At 40.2% G+C, this 9,114-nt stretch overlaps 1 long non-coding RNA gene across 1 annotated transcript; it reads left to right on the forward strand.

Annotated features, from left to right (window-relative positions):
- Positions 1 to 914: 914 nt before the first annotated feature.
- Positions 915 to 1,879, forward strand: LOC121695375. The gene is made up of 2 exons (XR_006026074.1): positions 915 to 1,077; positions 1,574 to 1,879. It is a non-coding gene; the product is annotated as an uncharacterized LOC121695375 (long non-coding RNA).
- Positions 1,880 to 9,114: the final 7,235 nt, after the last annotated feature.

The raw sequence follows: 9,114 nt of genomic DNA on the forward strand, positions 1-9,114 counted from the left end.
TAGTAGTGGTAGACTACCAGTAAGTTTCAGAGCAAGACATTCAAATGATGAGAAATCCTGCAGAGGCACACACACAACCTTAAAACAGGAGCGGTAGAGCATATCAAGTCCACCCCCCCCCACCCCCCCCAGCCGAGCGTGGCTTATCAATAAATTCAAACCCAGGTGGAGTGGCTTCATTTAATGTGATAAACTCATTTGGCACTTGCCAGGTTTCAGTTAAACACATAAAGTCGATGTTCATATCAGTGATTACATCATTAATGAAAGGTGCTTTGTTGTTGAGGGAACGTACATTGAGCAAGGAAAACGATGCATTCTTTGATATGTTATTCTGGAGGGTATTTAATAACGTTATTGAGCACAAGTTGTTAAAGTCAGCAGTGCGCTCTACAGCGTTGCGTATTGTTTTCCGAGTCCAGCTCCAGAGAGAGTCAATGTTATTTGGGTGAAGATAACGGCCAAACTTCCTAAGGGAGCCCCTGTGGTTGTATTTGGAGCGACGACGCAGAATGCCGAGATGTTGGTGCAGTATAAGGCCATCGGGATACTTGTAACAGTTTTTTCGCAGCCTGTGGAGACAGGCCGACGAGTATTTGAGTCATGGTTGAGGAGCACAGTAGTTCACAGGGCACGCATAGGGAAGGAGGGTGGAAGACACGGTGGAGGGCAGGCACGGCCAACCAAAAGGTTCCAGCAGGCAGACGCAGGTTAGCGCTGACGCACCTAGCCGATGTCCTAATAATCTAGCACGTTAGCCAGCAAGTGTAACCACTGACACTCTTGGGAGGTAGCAGGTCCCTGCGAGTGTAACCGCATAGGCAAGAGGATCACCCACTGATGTAGCAAGCAAGACACTTACCAAAGCAGTCTCAGCGGGGTATCTTTGAGAGGGCTCGTGTAACAGGGTTAAAAATGTAGTGTATTGTTATATATGATTTTCGCCAAAGTAAAACAGCCTTGTTTAATAGTTGTGAATGGGAGCCACCCTTGGCCATATGGTGTACTGCAGATCTGCTGCGTGTAGTCTTGTGTTGCTTCCCTACCCGATCAGAGTAGCCGTATGCTTTTGATCTGGTAGGTTCACTGTACAAAGCACTCCACCCAGTATATCAGTTTTCTGTTGATGTTTAAGTTGATAACTTCGATGTTTCCCAGGTGTTATACTATTTTACATGCACTGTAATGATTGTACTGCATTTAGCATGTTTTGACAAAAAGTTTGTTAATGTTTTCCTTTTGACTATAGGTTTCTCCATACTGGTAACTAGCCATAAACTCCGCTAGCCATGTCCATGCTCTTAATGTCTTATCTAGCATGCATGGGTTGAACTGCTTAGTTAAACATGTATTGGAAATAATATTACTCTGCGTCTCTCATGTGTGTAGTATAGCTTCAATATATGTATGAGACAACAGTGAATGTTAAGCGAGTTATCCCGAACGTAATTAGCTGTAATTCCATGTGTGTGAACTTCTGTCTGGCGTGCCTTGCTTGCTAGCAAGCGAAAGTGTACAATGGAATGTTTACGTAGTAGTAACGCAATACATGATGTATATGTTGCTTGTGCAGATGCTGTACGTGGTACACCGAAGCCTGAAGGCAATGTTTTGATTTATTTTCTTAAAGGTATGTGGCTCCGTAATGTAAATAGGTTCTAGTGAAGTGCTGTAACTTTATGCAGTTTAGTTATGCCCATTCTATATGGGAAGTTAAATGTCATGATTCAGATAAAATTATGCATTTTCTATTATTGAGAGAGTAATTAGCAGAGTAGCCGTATGCTTTTGATCTGATGCTGTACGTGGTACACCGAAGCCTGAAGGCAATGTTTTGATTTATTTTCTTAAAGGAAAATAAAAAGGAAGAAAAATTCAACATTTCGCCTCTGTTCCCCCTGATGCTTGACCACTATTACACTCGCACAGTGACACATAGGGCAGCGCACCAGCAGACCGTCGTATGAGGAGGCAGGCAATTCACTTTCAGGTTTTAAATCCGCTCGAAAGTAGCAGAGACGCAGAGGATCCACAGTATGTAGCATCAGAGTTAATAGATCCACAGTGTGTGTAGTCCAGGTTAGCTCCACGCCAGTAAGGTGCACGTAGGCCAGGCAGTTAGTTTGTTACGGTAGGCAACTGTTGATAGTCCAAGTTTGTTCAGATCTCGAACCAAGAAATACCCAAGAATGGACAAAAATAAGAGCCATGAAACTACACTGTGCACATGGCATCAAGCGATGGCACTGACAGTGCATAAAATCACTTAATTAGGCAAACACGTAAAACAAACACAAACGACAACGGGGAGCAGCGGCAGCCAGACGCGCCAGCGTTCACTCACCAAGTGTCATGTAAGGACCCTGTTCATGTAGCACAGCACTTGTCATGACATTTTGTGTCTGTTAGGAGTCATAAAGGCACAGTTTAGTACATGCCCCCATAGCATACATAGCATGTAGGTCTGCCAAATCCCATAACCATAACCGAAATACATACCAGAGAGCGTGGCCTGAACCCTATTATGCTTTACTGTGCTGTGTAAACCTCCCAATACCTCAAGTAATTTCCTTACTTACTTACTTTTTGACCGACACCCCAGAGAGCAGATAGCTAACAAACGTTCAGAAAAAGTCCTGTTGGCAAATTTGAGGAAAAGTCGGTAAAGGGTCTATTTCACACAATTTGAGGGTGCTGAATTCAAATATTTTGTTTACCAAGCTCAATTTTGAGTTTTAAGTCTGCTAATTAACATAATTCTCTTACTTTTTGGTTTTGCCACCAGATATCATAGGAATTGCAAAAAATAAGGCATTAATATATTCTTTATGTATCAGATATTTTGTAGGACAGGACAGGAATTACCCCAGTGACCCTCAAGTAGCAAATGAAAATAAGCTAAAAGCTAAAATTAAAATATAAATTGAAATAATAGCTAAAATTCAGTATGACGTTTAGAAACAAAATAGATTCCTTGATAATAAATTGATAGAAAAGTAGGTGATTGCTCATTTTTCTGTAGAAAGTCCTTTATCACTAACTATTATGAACAGTCAGTCTTTACAGAGGATTTACATGGTATTGTTTTTTTTTGTTTTTTCCACTGTAAAGGCGACTGTGCTTGCCTAGTTAAAATATCTCACTGGTGCTCTTTCCTATCATTCAAATTCCAGCCATGCAGAAAAATGAAAGAGTGTGCATGTTTGAGGAGTGCTGAAGAGTGCTATGGAGATTGCATTATTTGCAAAAAATTTAGACAAGATATACTTTATAGTGCAACAAAAAGAAACATTCTCCAGTACATTATTACTGCATATGATGCTGAAAGGGAAGTGGACCTAGGACAAATCCTCAGCTATGAACTAATTAATGTCCCTCTACTGTAGCTATTGCAGATAGCGATGGTTATTTGTGAAGTGGAAATAAGTCTATCCTCACTCAAGTGCTGTCTAGCAATGTGGAATGTCCAGTAGTGATCACTGCAAAAACTGCTCAATTCACACAATAATAGATGCTCAAGATCTAGTTATGTCTTTAGGACACCCATCTGACTGCAGCACATTTAAGAAGTACACAGGAAAGTTTGTAGGAAACTTTTGTATTGTTATTTGGTATTTGTTACTGTATGTGGTAGCAAATGATGTTAACTATCAAAGAAATAGACCTAATGTAGGAATGCACACAGATATTGCAACAGATAATGGTGTAGGCCTATCTGATTAAGACCTGAGTGGTTGAAACGTACTTATTAAATTACACTGGGAGCAAAGAAGACTACTTTGTTCCCCTTTGCAACTGTCAAAGAAATCCCATAAACACGGGAAGGCCTAGGGTAGCCTACATCAGATGGCCTAAAGATTAGGCTCTTCTGCATAGCATTAAGTGATTTGCATGCAGTAATTTGAACACTGACCTTGATCTAGCCTACTTTGGCTATTTAAAGGTAATGTATTGCCAAAACACCACACAATATAAATGAGCTATAACAAACGATAAAGGACTTAATCACACACAAACTACCATTTTACTGACTAAAAAAATAATAATTATGTAGGAAGTTTAGAATTTTAAAACCCAGAATTGACCAAAAGTGCACCAAATTCAACATAAATGACTCAATACACTTGGAGGAGGCCTGCGTCCTTTCTTTTCCAGATATTTTAGGATTTGGATATCGTTTCAGTATCGATATTTATGGTAGGTATTGTATCGAAGTCATAGTTTTGGTATCGGTACAACACTATTCCAGAGCCACTCTGTTTTCTAGATGTCGAGGATCGGAGGCTCTACCACCAACAAGTGATGCTGCTCAATGGCATATTAGTAGAGCACATTATCAAGCTCTAGTATGGAGGCAATCCAGTGTTACTAGAAGTAAAATATTTTTTACTTGTCGGTTGTTGCCGACGGTAGATGCAGTTCTGCATTAGGCTTATTCCCACTATCTAAGTTCATATGTACTGTAGGATATATTCTGAGTTGAAGGTTATCTGTGCAACTTGTTATTGTAATGAAATGCATTAAACACCACATGAGTGACTCACTATGTTAGCAATAAAAATATGGTTGTGTTTTGATTAGAATTTCCGAGTTTATTACATGTTAGTTGTAATCATGTTCCCATTAAATATGTTAATAAACTATAGTATGGCTTCTTTAATGCTCAAACATGTATTTAGAGAACACTTTTATTTGATTTTAGTAATTACTAAAAAAAACACTATTTTATGTTAAAATGCTGATTATGCGGCTTAGAACTCAGAATTGAGCTTGGTAAACAAAATATTCAGAATCAGCAACCTCAAATTAGGTAAGAAGGGTGGTTTACCAACTTTTCCTCAAATTTGCCGTCAGAAGTTCTCTTCTGTGAAGCTGCTCTCCCTCTAAGGGAGACATCCATCATAACTACATTATTCCTAACACAGTCATTCCCTTATTCATCAATGCAACACCCATTTAACAATGAGAGTGTGGGCTATGTATCCTGTCTTACCTTGCTTATGAGATCGAGATTCATTGTGTTTGTGTAACAGGCCAGCAATATGAGTTATTTAGTTAATTTAGTGTAACAGCAATTCTGCGATGTTTGTGAGATTAATCAACAAGTCAAGTTCAACTCCACTATCTGCTGCTGTTGGTGAGCTGCACCTAACCGAGCACATTTTGCCTTTCCTCAGAAATGCATTCTAATTAGGAAGTAATTGCTTGATTATGCTAAACAACGTCAGAAAAGTTTAAACTGTTTCTGCTATTGTGTTTCAAAATTACTAACTAAAAATAATAGCCTTTAAATGGTTAACTCTTGCAATGCATGCTCTTCAAGATGCCGAATCTAAACACAGCTCTGGTGATTTATTGAACCCCTGGCCAAACCAGAGACAGTTGATCAAGATAAAAGTATCTTTGATCGAACAGACATAGCAGAAGTTTACCATTGCCAAGCAACCACACCCCATGATAACCACACGTCATCACTCACTCACTCTCACTCACAGACGCAGACACACACACACACAGGCAACACAAAAACAGCCCTGTTATGACACGATGACAGACCTATTCCTCAGACTCCACTGATGATGATAAGCCTAAGATGTGACTTTAACAACACCTTCAGTGAACGTTCCCTAAAGGTTATTTTAAGGTTCAACAAAAATAGGCATTTAGACCTTAAGGGAGCGTTCTGGGAACGTTTGTTAAAGGATACAAAATGTATCCTTAATATAACAGTCAGATAACGTTCCGTAAAGGTTTACTGAAGGCTACTCAAAACAACTGTAAGAGGACGTCCTTGGAACACTGAAGGTTACACAAAATGAAACATTTAGAGGACGTCTCCAGAACATCATGTAAATGTTTCATTTTGTTTGACATTCAACAAACTTGGCCAAATGATGCCAATTTTCTAGTGCGTCCTCACAATCAAGTACCAAGTCCCTATACAAAGTTTAGACTTGGACTGAATTCAGACGCTATGTCAATTGTGAAAATGAGCCAAACGAGTCAAAGATCACGCACATGAATGCATGTCCAACATTAAACTGGTCGTGGCGCTAGAGCGTTGAATGCATATAGAAAAATTGCTGAGAGTGATTGAAATAGTGTCCTGACTAATGGTATTAAGTTTGGTTATGTGAACTCAAAGTGTCGCCAAGATGTTTGACTGCTTCATTGGCATATTTGTTTGGCTGTCACGGGCCAATAAACTTGAATTTGAAAAAGTATCGTTTGCGTGGCTCGGTCTGAAAATCATCTCCGCCAAGTTCCGTGAAAATTGGATGAAATTTGAAACCGCTGAAACTTTTCGTAGAGTTTGGACTAAATCTGATATGGTGGCGGTTCAATATGGCAGAAAGTGACGCGATAGGGGTCGATGAACTCGTGATGGTCCAAGGATTCAGACACTACCTAAATTGTGAAAATCAGACAAAGAGTCAAGGATCACACGCATAAATGCATGTCCAACATTGAACTGGTGGTGGCGCTAGAGCGCTCAATGTATATGCACTAAAATTGCTGAGTGATTGGGACAGTGTCCTGACTAACGGTATCAAGTTTTGTTATGTTAACTCAAAGCGTCGGCGAGATGAGTCCACTTCGGAAATCGAATGGAATTTGTAACCGCTGACACTTTTAGTAGAATTTGGACTAAATCCAATATGGCCGAGGTCCAATATGGCGGAAAGTGATACGATAGGGGTCACTGAACTCAGGTCAGTCCAAAGGTTTCCAACAGTACCTGATTCGTAAAAATTCCAATTTCGACCCATTGGAGGCGCTAGAGTGTTGGGCATAGAGTTATGTAAATTGGTGAGAGTAATCATGGGATGGTCCTGAATCAATGCACCGAATTTCATAACTTTCGACCCACCGGTTCAATTTTCTGCCAAATTTCAGCACTTTTTAGCCAGGCGTTCTATTGGCTGCCATAGACTCCAATGCCAGATTAATAATAATAGGAAAAGGGAGTAAAACAATGGAGTTTTGCAGCTTCGCTGCTAGGCCCCCAAATAATAGGAAAAACGAGTTACTCAATGGGTGCCTTCGCAGCTTCGCTGCTAGGCCCCCAATTACCATTACATGTAAATGCAAAAAGGCTGCTGTGTATAACATTATATTACTCACAGTATGATTATTCAGATTACATAGAGTATTCTTGAAAACCAACTAGGTTAGATGTTAGCTTAGAGTATATGACAGTCAGTACAAATAAATTGTTAATTCAATATTGATCAACATTCTTAACTTCCGGGGCGCTGCTCGACGGCTGACCCAGAGCCTCACACTAACATACTGTTTGTTTGTTTTTATTTTATTTCGCTACGTGTCGTGTCTCATTTTGAACGTTTGTCAGAGCTTCCTACACAGTGGACTATGGCTATTATGAGAGCTTGGATAATTTTGTGCGTCTTACTTTTTCTGTTTTCCGTCAACAACTGTTTCACTGAGCCAAGATAAGGCCTGACTTACTCCAGGGAGCACCTACTATCGTTACAAAGACATGCAGGACACCTGGATCTCACACTATCAACTCGCGACTGTCCCGAAATTGCACGGAAAAGGTCTAAATCCAAAAAGGCAAAGAAAAGGGGCTCAAGAGGGGGCATTCGGAACAGGCTCCGCAGGCGAGGCTCGCGATTCCCCTTACCAGTAATAACGTTGTCAAATGTGAGATCACTTAATAACAAAATGGACGAACTGATGGCTAGGGTAAGAGTTGAAAGTGACTTTAAATGGAGTAACTTAATTTGCCTAACGGAGACTTGGCTTAAGGACGAGACCGAAGCGGCGCTTCCTGGATACACCTCCATACGGGCCGACCGGGATAAATATAAAACGAACAAATCGATTGGAGGGGGCATGTGTATCTTTGTGGACAATAAATGGGCAACTCAGCTGAACATTCATGAGAAAGTGTGTACCCCCGATTACGAGCTGCTCTCAGTCTTTCAGACAGTTTTATCTACCGAGGGAATTCGGACAAATCACCATCATTCTCACATATATACCAGGACCAAAGTATGAGGAAGCCGCGAATCGTATAAGTGAGAGTTATAACAATGCACTCTCACGCTCAGTGGACCAACCTATCTTTATACTTGGGGATTTTAACAACTGTGATCTCTCCAGTCACCTGCTGACAACAGTACATAGACTGCCCCACGTGACTCTTGGACTCTAGATAAATGCGATGGCAACATACCCAATGCATTCAAGGCAGTGCCCCGCCCACCATTGGGTAAGTCAGACCACAATGTTATTCATCTGCTGCCAAATTATAAAGCCAAGATCAAACGAGAGAGACCTGTCAAAGAGGTATCACTGTGGTCTGATGCCTGTAAGGAGAGACTGATAGACTGTTTTGATGATAGACTGGGACATTTTCTTTGATAACTGTACAGATGCAAATGAGCCAACAGAGACAATAACATCCTACATCACATTCTGTGAGAATAATGTTGTCATAACAAAAACTGTTAAACTATACCCCAATAATAAAGTGTGGGTCTCATGAAATGAAAAAGTGCCTCTGTGAGAAAAGGGATGCTTTTGCACAGGGAAACACTACACTTTTCAAAGAAAAAAGACGGGAATTGAGGGGGATTATTGTAACGGGAGCAGGAATTATGCTACTGACCCTTGAGGTACAACAACAGACACACTGGATATATATAAAACTCAGTTTTATTACAACATTAAAAAAAGGCATATAAAAACACACACAATACATATGTAACCCCTTCTTAACGGGTGTGTGCACAGGCACTATTACAATACATAAACAATTAATTAAATGGCGCAAACAGAATCCTGAAGGTCTCAGCGGTGGAATGGTGAGCTGGCTGAGATTCCTGAATACCAGTAGGCTAACAATTACAGACAATAAATTCAATTGAATAGCGCGGTGCCTCCACTGTAAAAATACTACACTTGCCGTATAGCTCGTGTATAGTGTATTCCTACAGAATTTAAATAATCAATGTGAAAATAATAAGACTAGTGGTGAAGGTAGTTAAATGAATTGCCAATACACCCTGGACATAAAGAAATATAATAATTAAATATTTATTTGATAATAGCCACGTCGTGGACGTGACAACCCAAAAGCTGACA

Source organism: Alosa sapidissima, chromosome 21, assembly GCF_018492685.1.
Source record: "Alosa sapidissima isolate fAloSap1 chromosome 21, fAloSap1.pri, whole genome shotgun sequence".
NCBI classification, from domain to species: domain Eukaryota; kingdom Metazoa; phylum Chordata; class Actinopteri; order Clupeiformes; family Clupeidae; genus Alosa; species Alosa sapidissima.